A 15428-nucleotide genomic window follows, 5' to 3' on the forward strand; every position below is an offset into this window, starting at 1 on the left:
AACAAGGTTGGTGTGAACCTGCCCTTAGTCTGTATGATGCAACTATGTCACAAAGGGGTGTTATAAATACTTTCACACACAACCTTGATGGTGTAAGGTGTGTGTACTGTGTGTGTGTTCAGGGGGAGTGAGTATGTAGTGGAGGTATATATCTGGACAGTGTGTGTGGTGGGGGTATATATCTGGACAGTGTGTGTGGTGGGGGTATATATCTGGACAGTGTGTGTGGTGGGGGTATATATCTGGACAGTGTGTTTGGTGGGGGTATATATCCGTACAGTGTGTCTGGTGGGGGTATATATCTGGACAGTGTGTTTGGTGGGGGTATATATCTGGACAGTGCGTGTGGTGGGGGTATATATCTGGACAGTGTGTTTGGTGGGGGTATATATCTGGACAGTGTGTGTGGTGGGGGTATATATCTGGACAGTGTGTGTGGTGGGGGTATATATCTGGACAGTGCGTGTGGTGGGGTATATATCTGGACAGTGTGTGTGGTGGGGGTATATATCTGGACAGTGTGTGTGGTGGTGGTATATATCTGGACAGTGCGTGTGGTGGGGGTATATATCTGGACAGTGTGTGTGGTGGGGGTATATATCTGGACAGTGTGTGTGGTGGTGGTATATATCTGGACAGTGTGTGTGGTGGGGGTATATATCTGGACAGTGTGTGTGGTGGAGGTATATATCTGGACAGTGTGTGTGGTGGGGGTATATATCTGGACAGTGTGTTTGGTGGGGGTATATATCTGGACAGTGTGTGTGGTGGAGGTATATATCTGGACAGTGTGTGTGGTGGGGGTATATATCTGGACAGTGTGTTTGGTGGGGGTATATATCTGGACAGTGTGTGTGGTGGGGGTATATATCTGGACAGTGTGTTTGGTGGGGGTATATATCTGGACAGTGTGTGTGGTGGGGGTATATATCTGGACAGTGTGTTTGGTGGGGGTATATATCTGGACAGTGTGTGTGGTGGGGGTATATATCTGGACAGTGTGTGTGGTGGGGGTATATATCTGGACAGTGTGTGTGGTGGGGGTATATATCTGGACAGTGTGTGTGGTGGGGGTATATATCTGGACAGTGTGTGTGGTGGGGGTATATATCTGGACAGTGTGTGTGGTGGGGGTATATATCTGGACAGTGTGTTTGGTGGGGGTATATATCTGGACAGTGTGTGTGGTGGGGGTATATATCTGGACAGTGTGTTTGGTGGGGGTATATATCTGGACAGTGTGTGTGGTGGGGGTATATATCTGGACAGTGTGTCTGGTGGAGGTATATATCTGGACAGTGTGTGTGGTGGGGGTATATATCTGGACAGTGTGTGTGGTGGGGGTATATATCTGGACAGTGCGTGTGGTGGGGGTATATATCTGGACAGTGTGTCTGGTGGGGGTATATATCTGGACAGTGTGTTTGGTGGGGGTATATATCTGGACAGTGTGTGTGGTGGGGGTATATATCTGGACAGTGTGTGTGGTGGGGGTATATATCTGGACAGTGTGTTTGGTGGGGGTATATATCTGGACAGTGTGTTTGGTGGTGGTATATATCTGGACAGTGTGTTTGGTGGTTGTATATATCTGGACAGTGCGTGTGGTGGGGGTATATATCTGGACAGTGTGTGTGGTGGGGGTATATATCTGGACAGTGTTTGGTGGGGGTATATATCTGGACAGTGTGTGTGGTGGGGGTATATATCTGGACAGTGTGTGTGGTGGGGGTATATATCTGGACAGTGTGTTTGGTGGGGGTATATATCTGGACAGTGTGTTTGGTGGTGGTATATATCTGGACAGTGTGTTTGGTGGTTGTATATATCTGGACAGTGCGTGTGGTGGGGGTATATATCTGGACAGTGTGTGTGGTGGGGGTATATATCTGGACAGTGTTTGGTGGGGGTATATATCTGGACAGTGTGTGTGGTGGGGGTATATATCTGGACAGTGTGTGTGGTGGGGGTATATATCTGGACAGTGTGTTTGGTGGTTGTATATATCTGGACAGTGCGTGTGGTGGGGGTATATATCTGGACAGTGCGTGTGGTGGAGGTATATATCCGTACAGTGTGTCTGGTGGGGGTATATATCTGGACAGTGTTTGGTGGGGGTATATATCTGGACAGTGTGTCTGGTGGAGGTATATATCTGGACAGTGTGTGTGGTGGGGGTATATATCTGGACAGCGTGTGTGGTGGGGGTATATATCTGGACAGTGCGTGTGGTGGGGGTATATATCTGGACAGTGTGTCTGGTGGGGGTATATATCTGGACAGTGTGTTTGGTGGGGGTATATATCTGGACAGTGTGTGTGGTGGGGGTATATATCTGGACAGTGTGTGTGGTGGGGGTATATATCTGGACAGTGTGTTTGGTGGGGGTATATATCTGGACAGTGTGTTTGGTGGTGGTATATATCTGGACAGTGTGTTTGGTGGTTGTATATATCTGGACAGTGCGTGTGGTGGGGGTATATATCTGGACAGTGTGTGTGGTGGGGGTATATATCTGGACAGTGTTTGGTGGGGGTATATATCTGGACAGTGTGTGTGGTGGGGGTATATATCTGGACAGTGTGTGTGGTGGGGGTATATATCTGGACAGTGTGTTTGGTGGTTGTATATATCTGGACAGTGCGTGTGGTGGGGGTATATATCTGGACAGTGCGTGTGGTGGAGGTATATATCCGTACAGTGTGTCTGGTGGGGGTATATATCTGGACAGTGTTTGGTGGGGGTATATATCTGGACAGTGCGTGTGGTGGAGGTATATATCTGGACAGTGTGTGTGGTGGGGGTATATATCTGGACAGTGTGTTTGGTGGGGGTATATATCTGGACAGTGTGTGTGGTGGGGGTATATATCTGGACAGTGCGTGTGGTGGGGGTATATATCTGGACAGTGTGTGTGGTGGGGGTATATATCTGGACAGTGCGTGTGGTGGGGTGAAGTGCCTTGCCCAAGGACACAACGTAATTTGGCACGGCCTGGAATCTAACCTGCAACCTTCTGATTAATAGCCCGATTCCCTAACCGCTCAGCCATCTGACCCCCCTTGCGTGTGGTGGGGGTATATATCTGGACAGTGCGTGTGGTGGAGGTATATATCAGAATAAGAATCAGAAATCAGAAAGGGTTTTAATCGCCATGAAAGTTTGCACAGACATGGAATTTACTTTGGCAGGAAGGTGCATACATTAAACGTATAGGAATCTTAAAACTTAAATACATGATCTAACTATACTAAAGGTACAAGTCTAACTAATACTAAAGGGATTTATAATTAAAAAACTAAATATATATAAAATTTAATGAAATATAAAGTAGCCATAATTTACAATATAAAAATACAAAAAATACAAATAGTACAAAGAATACAAATAGTACAAATTGCAATGTGGCAAGGTATCATTGTGCAGTTTGTTATTAGAGTCAGTGTGAGCCCTTAGCCTTGTTGAAGAGGCCAATAGCGTATGGGAATTGGTCCTGATGGACCGCAGCCTTCTGCCGGAGGGGAGTGGCTGAAACAGAGTGCGTCCGACATATCTGGACAGTGTGTGTGGTGGAGGTATATATCTGGACAGTGTGTGTGGTGGGGATATATATCTGGACAGTGTGTGTGTCAGTTGGAGCTACCAGATGGCAGGGTGCGTGACAGTACAGATGGCAGGGTGCATGACAGTACAGATGGCAGGGTGCATGACAGTACAGATGGCAGGGTGCGTGACAGTACAGATGGCAGGGTGCGTGACAGTACAGATGGCAGGGTGCATGACAGTACAGATGGCAGGGTGCATGACAGTACAGATGGCAGGGTGCATGACAGTACAGATGGCAGGGTGCGTGACAGTACAGATGGCAGGGTGCGTGACAGTACAGATGGCAGGGTGCGTGACAGTACAGATGGCAGGGTGCATGACAGTACAGATGGCAGGGTGCGTGACAGTACAGATGGCAGGGTGCGTGACAGTACAGATGGCAGGGTGCGTGACAGTACAGATGGCAGGGTGCATGACAGTACAGATGGCAGGGTGCATGACAGTACAGATGGCAGGGTGCATGACAGTACAGATGGCAGGGTGCATGACAGTACAGATGGCAGGGTGCGTGACAGTACAGATGGCAGGGTGCGTGACAGTACAGATGGCAGGGTGCGTGACAGTACAGATGGCAGGGTGCGTGACAGTACAGATGGCAGGGTGCATGACAGTACAGATGGCAGGGTGCATGACAGTACAGATGGCAGGGTGCATGACAGTACAGATGGCAGGGTTCATGACAGTACAGATGGCAGGGTGCATGACAGTACAGATGGCAGGGTGCATGACAGTACAGATGGCAGGGTTCATGACAGTACAGATGGCAGGGTGCATGACAGTACAGATGGCAGGGTGCATGAAACACAGTTTACCTACAGCTCTGTGGCCTGTCACATTTACCCCCTGGATCCTTCCTTCACCACCACCTCCTCTCCTCCCTCCTCTCTCCCTGTTCCCTCCCTCCTCCTCTCCTCTCTCCTCCCTCTCCCCCCGCTCATTCCTGCTCCATTGTGACCTGTAGAGCTGCTTCCAGCAACCTCATTTCCAAACTTAACTCCCCAGGAAGTATCAGCAGGAAATGGGAGTGGCCTGCTGGGGGGAGGGGCCAGTCCTCTCGTACCACCATGTTTACACAACAGGCTGACATGGAACTGTGAGCCACAAGCAGGTCACAAACAGGAGCCTGCTAATTGGACTTTACCTCCTCGTAACAGGGGCATAACCCCGCTTGACGACACATACCTGGACCTGCCATATCTCTGTACAACAAACCTGCTCTTATAACCTAGAGGATCTCTGTTAGACGTGATGGTGGTCTACATCACCCTGCAAGGAAACAGCACAGCCACATGGCTGACAGAGACACAGCGCAGGAGGAAGTGGCCTGGCTCTCTCCACTGTCAGCTGGGCTCCCTGGCCAGGAGAAACAAACGTGATTATAAGCCAGCAGAGCCAGCCTGCAGACTGACAGCTCATTACCAGACAGGATGCAGAGCTTCAACACCTGCCCACGTCATGACATGGAAACACTGTTGTTTACAGTGCTCCTACTGCAGGCTCCATGTCAAACGGTCAAAGGTCAAAACCTATGTAAATGACACCCTCACAAAAAAACGATAGGCTATCCTCTCAAAAAGTATACGCTAGCATACTGTATCGCGCTGTGCTTAAGGAGCCTATCTATCACGCAATGAGCAATTAATTCGGTTTCATGTTAAACTAGAGAGGGTACAATTTCTGGGGAAATTGTAGGGTGTGCTTGCTTGCGTCGGTTGCACAGGGGTCCGTTTTTGGATGACATTTTTAAAACTGATATTTCTGTATATTTTATATAAAAATGCATACTTATTATTCATAAAGATTACATAGATTTAAAAGATTTTTTTTGCTGCTCATTTACAACTGAAAATACGAGTGAAGTGTAGAATGAAATAGATGTCTTCTCATTTCCCCTGCAGCCTCATTGTTGAATCAAAACGAATACATTTGGCAGACCGGTGTAAAAATTGACCTAATCTCTATGACTTAAACGTCCTTTTAAGTTTTTCCCTTCTCGTGATATTTTAAGGCATTTACCCTACTCATATTGCATTAATTCATGAATAAAGAACCCCCTTTGAAGATTATTCTACGACGTTACCGGCAGTAGAAGATGGAATCGCGATTCAAACAGTACCATCTGCTAACTGAAAATATGCCCCCAAAAACGTAAATAAGCTTGACATTTATTTAGTGGAAAATCGCTTTCATAAAAAGCTCACTGGTAGCGATCATTGTCAGTAACAACGCCAAGTGCGATATAGCCCTGTGTGGAGAAGCTGCCCCGGTAAATTGTACAGTACAGTACACTACTGCTGTGTTCGTCTTGGTAGCGATTGCGTTGGTTGAATTTGATTTAACGTTCCGTTGTACGGTTTAGGCTGAAATTAATTATTTTCATGAACAGATTGACAAAGTTTAGGCTGTGGCAATGAAGTTAAGGTTAGTAGTTAGATAGACTTTTGATTTAAGTAAGGGGAGTGCCGAACATGTTATGTCGCCGTTTGACCTCCTACAGCTGTGTAGATGTTTTTGTAGTGTCTGGCTAGGCTACAGCGTTGCAGTGAGCAACACTGGTTTGAAACCACAGGTAATGATAATTTCACCCACAAATCGTTTACTTGTAATGTAATGTCATAATAAATCCTACAACGAAAATGTATTTGTGAGGAATGTTTATTTTAACGATTGAAAACAGATGCATCATGTAGTATGTGTTGCCCGGCCAACAGAGGCTAATGTCATGATGCTAATGCGTCAGTGACATAGTAGACTACTGTTTCCGAAAGTAGATGTATTTCCTTAATAAAATCAGGTTATATTGTACATTACACGTCACAATTGTGTGTCATATCACAAACTAAAATTAGTAAATAGTTATCACCCTGGCCTCTTTGCTTGTGGCGTTTCTGCAGCTCCCTTGCAGTAAAGCAGTTAGCTTAGCTATCTCCCAGAAGTTAACGAGCTGCTAAACTAATGTTCTGCTAGAGGTAGTCACGCGAGTTTTTGTGACGTTAGTGACGTAAGTAGCGTCATTGACTGTGGCTAGCAAGTTAGCCACCGTTAGCTTCACTTTTCGCCACAGAAACTTAATTTCCACTTAAACCATGCAACGGAACGTAAATCCCAATAGAAGCAACTCAATCGCTACAAAGACGAAACTTTTGACACCTAGGTTGTCTATGTAGGCCAAATATTGACTGAGTTTTAGGGGGGCAAAAAGAAATAATAACTAGAAAAGGCTGTTCCTGCGAAACAGCAGTGAGAATGCTGAAAACCTGAATGGGGATAGCTGACCATGCTAAAAAATCTGAAATAGTGAAAATTTAGTAGAAAGTTATAAGCTGAAACTTCAAAGCAACCGAAAGGTATTTTTGAAAGGGGCTGGAGCAGCATTCCAACAATGATTTGAAAGGATTTACCATTACTTTTAAAGGGAGAATAATTTGCACAAAAACCTTAATATTTTAAAAAGTATAAAAGTGAGAAATGAGAAAATACCCCCAAGCTGAAATGAATTTCAAAAATGTGTGAGTCACACAAAAGAGGCAGTGTGGAAGCTGAACTGCATCATCTTAACAAAGCTAAGAGCTAAAATAGCCTACAATGTGGGAGAAGCTGAAAGCTGAACTGTTAAACAGAAGAAGTAGGCTAGCTAGTCGTAACAAGAATATTATCGTTTTAACAGATTAAATTATAGTTGGGATAGTATTAGCAGTAGCAGATGTAGCCTATGCGTTTACTCGGCTTTCTTAGTTGGATTCAATGTGTTGATGGAATGAAACATACAGCAGTAGGGCCGATACAGGAAGACACGGCGACACTTTGTTGCAGAAGGATGATGGTGCAAGTTTTGTCCGTGGAGCATACAACGATTAATAAAAAAGAATCATGTAGACGTGTTTATTGAGTAATCGCATAACTAATTACACATGTAAACGGAGTAATCGTATTATTGGCATAAACCGACAATTGCTAGTAATCGTGTTTCTCATGGTCAAGTAAACGTACCAATCACCTGTGTGAGAGACTGAGTGGTGCGTGTCTGTCGTTACGGTGATGGTGCAGCTATGATTGCTAACGCGCTGAGGGCAGAGAATAAAAGAAATGTAGCTAGAATCCACACCTCAAACAAGATAACCTAGACGCAAAACTGTACGTCCAATCCAAAATATAAGGATATTTTCCGAGACCCAAGACTCTGCCGAAACCAGAGATATTCTTTATATATCTGTGCAGTCAGAAATACGACTCTACCTGCAGTTTCAAAAACGTGTTCCTTTTGCTTTCCTGGTGCTTGTGTGTTTGGTTGCCACGGTGATGGCGCAGCTGTGATAGCTAACGAGCTAGGCAGAGAGAAAAACGAACATTTACCTAGCATCCACACCTCAAACAAGTTGACCTAGACGCAAAACTATAAGTCCAATCCAAAATATAATGATATTTTCCGAGACCCAAGACTCTGCCGAAACCAGAGGTGTCCTTTATATGTCTGTGCAGCAAGCTGCTCTTTCATAAAAATCAAGAAGGAGCAAACATTTTAATGTATTTCAAACTGTCATAATTCAAAATTGGCTGAACATTTGAAAAAGCTGAATCATTTGGGAATAGCTGAATGTCTTGTGAACATTTTAAAGGTTGAATGGTGTCTCTAGCTGAAAGTAAGCTGAAGTAGTTACGTTTGAAAGAGGAGGAAGCTTTTTAATGATTTGAAAGGATTTACCATTACTTTTAATGGGAGAATAATTTGCACAAAAACCTTAATGTCTTAAAAAGTATAAAAGTGAGAAATACCAAAAGTCATAGCCATCATCTCCTGAAGGAGCTGAACGTTTTGATACAAAAGTTGTAGGAATCGGTTAAAGTATGCAGAACGAGTTAAAGGCCAAAAAACGGCGGAAGAACTGAGAAGTTGAAAAGCAATACACAATAATATATATGTGAGAGAACAAAGGTTGTGCCATTGCCGAAGGCAAAGCACACCCAATTATTCTTGCACCTTCTGCAACAGGTTCCTGTAGTAAAAACGGACAAGACATGTCTGTGACAGACTTCCTGTATCACCTCTGCTTGTAAAGCCTCATTCTAATCGTGTTTACATAAAATAAACCTGCTCCCGAGCAGGTTTAAGCTTACGGACCTGGGGGGTATTAGTCGTAGCTTGCTAAGCGGTTTAGCGAGCTAATTTTCAGGCTAAGATAAAAAACGCCCCTCCTTTTGGTTCGTGGAAGCAACTTTCGATAAATCACCATAGTAACATATCAATTAGCACTAACCTGCTCCAGAGCAGGCTACGTAAGTGTAGCTGGATAAGCTTGCCACACCCCCGGAAAATAACATGGCAGCTCCCTTTTTGAGAGACCCAGTTGACCAAGGAGCTATATTTTAGTTCGATTAGCTTTCCATACCAATAGAGTTCTTCGCGATTGCCAAGATCCTTTGTTTCACACGGATGAGTTCTTGTTTGAGCGATATCGATTCAGCCGACAAGGACTCATTTATTTGCAAGACCTTCTCGGGCCGTACATTGCAAATATCACACGCCGCAGCAAGCTTTATGCTTTATTATGAGCTTATGCTGCTGTATGTGAATATGTAACGCTATGTTTTAGGAAATGTCTTATCTGTTGTGCCTGTGCTTTTTATGTTTCACTGTGGGAGAGTGGGAAACGTCATATCGATTCCTTTTTATGTCTTGACATGTGAAGAAATTGACAATAAAGCTACTTGAAACTTTAACTGTGCTTCAGACTCTGCATAGCCTTGAGTTTTTTTGCGTCAGGTATAGGCTACATTTTTATACAGTATAGGCGATGCAGAAAACATTGGCAAAGCCGCAACATGCGTTGCTGTAAGAAAAGTGTACTTGGCGCTTAACCAGCTGATGACTCAATTCATCATATTCCCTGTCCATGTCCCAGTCAATGAAATCAAATAGGGATTTACACATAGGCCTACATGCATATACACATATATAGTACATGATATAAGTGCAGTAGCCTACATATATCCTCATAATTGTCTATGAATTCGTATCAATTAGATACTCTTTGGCCTTGTTTTTATCTAGCCTACTTATTCTGAAAGAGTTGAGATCATTATTTTCGCTAGCAAGATCTCATTCGATTATTAATTTCCATTAAGCCTACTGCCAGCAGGCACATTTAAAGAAATGTGATCTGATTGATTGGGGTAATGAGGCACTTAAGATGAGCTTATACATTTCCCCAAAACTTTCGCATTTAGCTAATCGGCAATTTTTTGCCAAGCTGCTTGTCTTGCTCTGGCAGCGGTGGCGGTGTTTGACTTAGCCATGATAATATGCTTATTGTCTTCGTAGAGACTCATTATAATAGTTTGCTCGGATGGCGAGATAGCCTATCCGCTCTCTCTTTCGTCTTTTCCGCCATCATAGCGTTAGAAAATCACGGTTTTGGTTATCGACCTTTCCTGCCTTTTGAAGTAGGACGTGCACGTGCAATTTCCCTGATAAGTTTAGCCTGATTGAAATTAACCACATGATTTGGATGCGGATCAGCCGTTGACGAACCGATATTTGCTGTTCTCACTCATCTCGCTAATGTTAACGGGCTAAAGGGACAATTGATTAACTTAGCTTCAACCCTTACGACGAACGGGGCCCTGTTGCTATGACAGCAAGTCCAGGATGAGCTTCGAAGAACCGAACAATCCAAGATAATGACAAATCGTCAACAATCAAATCCAGCTAACTGAGTTAGCGACGTACGGAGAACTGGCCCCTGTACTACGAATCAAGATCAACAAGTAGTAGGCAATACTTGCACATATTTTAAGGCCAACAAGTACAAGGCTGAATTGCCTGAGTCAGTCCCTTTTGTAGGATATTGGTATAGCTACAAAGGGCCTATAGAACAATGAAATTGCTTGCAGCCAACAGGAAGAAAAATTAGGCAAAGAAAACTGGGGGGGCCCTCTCCAGCTATCAGGGTCGCCCCATGATGGAAGGAGTGGAAGGGGGCATTTCTTCAGACCCTGGTGGCAGCAGCTCGGAAACCCAGGCATATGTATGTTTCAAGTAATCTATGTGACCATGTTCATTCAACAATTATTTACGAATATTGTAGGAGTGAAATGTATTACTGTTCTCTGCAGTGACAGGAAATACAGTGGTGTTGCTGCCACCACCCATTGTTGTCCCACTGTGCCATACAGAGGTAACAGTGAAAACTAATAGTCATACGCCAGTATGTATGCCATATGTGGTTGCTGAATATTGATCAAATATGCCATTTACTTTCTCAAGTGGAGGTCCTAGATGATCAGGAAACTGTGTCTGCCTGCTCAGAGAGCATTTTGGGGGTACACTTTTGAGTTTTATTTACCACTTGCAACACAGATGGTGAGAGTGTGTGAACGTGTGGCTGTGATTGAAGTGTCTGTAATGACTTGCTAGTGGTGGTGGTCTGAACATGAGACACAAGTCCTTAAAGTGCTCATTTCAAATATGACTCAATTGATTAAATTGCTATGGTGTTAAACTCAGCAGGAAGAGGAACGTCTTCCTCCCCCTGAGCCTAGGGCCTCCACTTCAAGGCCAAGACAAAGACATAAGACTCCCATAACGCGAACTACGCGCTGTGCGTAGGGCACCAAGTCCTGAGGGGGCACCAAAAAATTGCCAACTCAAAAATCATCATAGTACTAATAATTATAATTACGATATTATATCAGTATATAAATATTAGGCACATTTTAGGCATGTATATCACAAAACAGGCAGAACAAGAGATATATTTAATTGCTCAAAAAAAGTTACGATGGTGCCCCCCCCCCCCCCCCCCCCCCCCAAAACAAATACACACTCAACTTCCCAAACTCGCCGTGGGTGCCCTTTCCTATCTCAGTGGCCTGACGAACTTTGACAGTAGGGTCGACTTTTCGAAAATGGCCTCAAAAAGACAACAGGAGTCAGGGGCAGAAATAAGAAAGAGAAAGAAACTGCGAAATGATGCCCGTGCATCACTTTCAGGTAAGTCCATGTTTAATCATTGTTAAATACGGGAAATGTGCTGCTAATTTAATGGTTAGCCTATGCATACACCTCGAACTAGCTGACGTTATTGCTAATGTTAGCACACTCAAATATGTTAGGTGCAAGCTAAATTGAGATTTTACTGTTAAACATTATCTATGCATTTTACAAGTAACTGACGCCAGCTAACTGTTACTTTACTTTACATTCTATGATGCTTTTATATTCGATTTATCAAATAGTTTTTAAATGAGTAATAAAGGTGGAGCTCCTTGGCTGCATGCTTTCAGTTTTAAATGTTCATAATTTGGAAAACCAGTCTAAGAAACGTAAGGGTGGGGCTGAAGCATTAAGAGACAAAAATACATCACCTTCACTAGACAAGGTTTTACCAATTGAAAAACGGCTGTTTATTTTACATGAAGCTCCAAAACTATTTTGCGTTCAAATAAAGGCCAACATTTTTCGCTCGCGCGTTTTGCGCGCTCGCATTACGTTGGGAACTCCGTAACTAGCATCACATCAAACACAGAATGTGGGTGCATTGGCAGGGCAGCTGTGGTGGCGTATACGGGGGCCGGTTCTGGTGGGCCGGTCTGGATCAAAGTCCAGGGCCTCTTTTTACTCCCAGTCCGTCCCTGCCAAGCCCTGATCAACCACCCTCAACCAGCTGTTTAGGGACAGATACACAGCAGAGAACCACCACCTCTGAATAGGTGTTACATTGTGATGCTGCTGTTGTGTTAGGCTATTGGTATTGAGTTAAATGTTTGGTAATAAAAAGTTAAACTGGCAAAAACAATCAGGTTTTTTTAGGGAGGGGGGGGGCATCATAAAGGAATTATGCTTAGGGCACCAAAATGACAGCGGCACTGAGTGAAGTCCTGTGGAGAGGGCCCCCCCAGTTTTCTTTGCCTTATTTTTCTTCCTGTTGGCTGCAAGCAATTTCATTGTTCTATAGGCCCTTTGTAGCTATACCAATATCTTACAAAAGTGACTGACTCAGGCAATTCAGCCTTGTACTTGTTGGCCTTAAAATATGTGCAAGTATTGCCTACTGCTACTTACCGTTTTGAATTATGGTTTTATATAAATGTTTTATTTGCTCCCATGATCGTTTGCCACTGCCAGTGTTGCAACTAAAATAATACAGCAACAAAAGTTTAACGTTATGGAATGCACACGTGTAATTATGGTCACATCTTGTGCCTGGGGCACAAGATATCAATAAGTCATGTAGCTTACGCATTTACAGCGTCTGCTATTTTCTGCCAGCTTGGCAGCAGCGACTTTGTTGATTTTTGTCTGTATTATATGTCTGTATTCTTGATATGTTTGTATTACAATATTTCACGCAGGAGGAGTAGACAAAGTTTGGAAGATTATTGTCGGCTCCTCCTGCGTGAAATATGCGGCTCTTGTTTTGTCCATGTTTGCGATTGGACATACGGTGCAAACACCGCCCCTTTATGTGAACGCGCACATCTCTAGATTGGAAAGATCTGGGTTGAGTTAGAGAGTTGATAACCGCCGTCGTGATACCACTTATCGTGATTGCGATTGTTACGCTTCGCGTAGCCGGGTAACTGAAAGTGATCCAGAGTATGTTGATCTTGATTCGTAGTACAGGCCCCTGGGGGGTATTCGTCGTAGCTCGCTAAGCGGTTTAGCGAGCTAATTTTCAGGCTAAGATAAAAAACGCCCCTCTTTTTGGTTCGTGGAAGCAACTTTCGATAAATCACCATAGTAACATATCAATTAGCACTAACCTGCTCCAGAGCAGGCTAACGTAAGTGTAGCTGGATAAGCTTGCCACACCCCCAGAAAATAACATGGCAACTCCCTTTTTGAGAGACCCAGTTGACCAAGGAGCTATATTTTAGTTCGATTAGCTTTCCATACCAAGAGTTCTTTGCGATTGCCAAGATCCTTTATTTCACACGGATGAGTTCTTGTTTGAGCGATATCGATTCAGCCGACAAGGACTCATTTATTTGCAAGACCTTCTCGGGCCGTACATTGCAAATATCACACGCCGCAGCAAGCTTTATGCTTTATTATGAGCTTATGCTGCTGTATGTGAATATGTAACGCTATGTTTTAGGAAATGTCTTGTCTTAGCTGTTGTGCCTGTGCTTTTTATATGTTTCATTGTGGGAGAGTGGGAAACGTCATATCGATTCCTTTTTATGTCTTGACATGTGAAGAAATTGACAATAAAGCTAGCCTACTTGAAACTTTAACTGTACTTCAGACTCTGCATAGCCTTGAAGTTTTTTTGCGTCAGGTATAGGCTACATTTTTATACAGTATAGGCGATGCAGAAAACATTGGCAAAGCCGCAGCATGCGTTGCTGTAAGAAAAGTGTACTTGGCGCTTAACCAGCTGATGAATCAATTCATCATATTCCCTGGCCATGTCCCAGTCAATGAAATCATAGAGGGATTTACACATAGGCCTACATACACATATATAGTACATGATATAAGCTCAGTAGCCTACATATATCCTCATAAGTGTCTATGAATTCGTATCAATTAGATACTCTTGGCCTTGTTTTTATCTAGCCTACTTATTCTGAAAGAGTTGATCATTATTTTCGCTAGCAAGATCTCATTCGATTATTAATTTCCATTAAGCCTACTGCCAGCAGGCACATTTAAAGAAATGTGATCTGATTGATTGGGGTAATGAGGCACTTAAGATGAGCTTATACATTTCCCCAAAACTTTATGTCTTGACATGTGAAGAAATTGACAAACTTTAACTGTGCTTCAGACTGCATAGCCTTGAGGTTTTTTGCGTCAGGTAGGCTATAGGCTACATTTTTATACAGTATAGGCGATGCAGAAAACATTGGCAAAGCCGCAGCATGCGTTGCTGTAAGAAAAGTGTACTTGGCGCTTAACCAGCTGATGAATCAAGCCATGTGGAGTCAGGTGGCTGAGCGGTGAGGGGATCGGGCTAGTAATCCGAAGGTTGCCAGTTCGATTCCCGGCCGTGCCAACTGACGTTGTGTCCTTGGGCAAGGCACTTCACCCTACTTGCCTCGGGGGAATGTCCCTGTACTTACTGTAAGTTGCTCTGGATAAGAGCGTCTGCTAAATGACTAAATGTAAATGTGAATCAATTCATCATATTCCCTGGCCATGTCCCAGTCAATGAAATCAAAGAGGGATTTACACATAGGCCTACATGCATATACACATATATAGTACATGATATAAGCTCAGTAGCCTACATATATCCTCATAAGTGTCTATGAATTCGTATCAATTAGATACTCTTTGGCCTTGTTTTTATCTAGCCTACTTATTCTGAAAGAGTTGAGATCATTATTTTCGCTTGCAAGATCTCATTCGATTATTAATTTCCATTAAGCCTACTGCCAGCAGGCACATTTAAAGAAATGTGATCTGATTGGGGTAATGAGGCACTTAAGATGAGCCTATACATTTCCCCAAAACTTTCGCATTTATAGCTTATCTGCAATTTTTGGCCAAGCTGCTTGTCTTGCTCTGGCAACGGTGGCGGTGTTTGACTTAGCCATGATAATATGCTTATTGTCTTCGTAGAGACTCATTATAATAGTTTGCTCGGATGGCGAGAATAGCCTATCACCGCTCTCTCTTTCGTCTTTTCCGCCATCATACCGTTAGAAAATCACGGTTTTGGTGATCGACCTTTCCTGCCTTTTGAAGTAGGACGTGCACGTGCAATTTCCCTGATAAGTTTAGCCTTATTGAAATTAACCACATGATTTGGATGCGGATCAGCCGTTGACGAACCGATATTTGCTGTTCTCACTCATCTCGCTAATGTTAACGG

Source organism: Osmerus eperlanus, chromosome 7 (genome assembly GCF_963692335.1).
Source record: "Osmerus eperlanus chromosome 7, fOsmEpe2.1, whole genome shotgun sequence".
NCBI lineage: Eukaryota > Metazoa > Chordata > Actinopteri > Osmeriformes > Osmeridae > Osmerus > Osmerus eperlanus.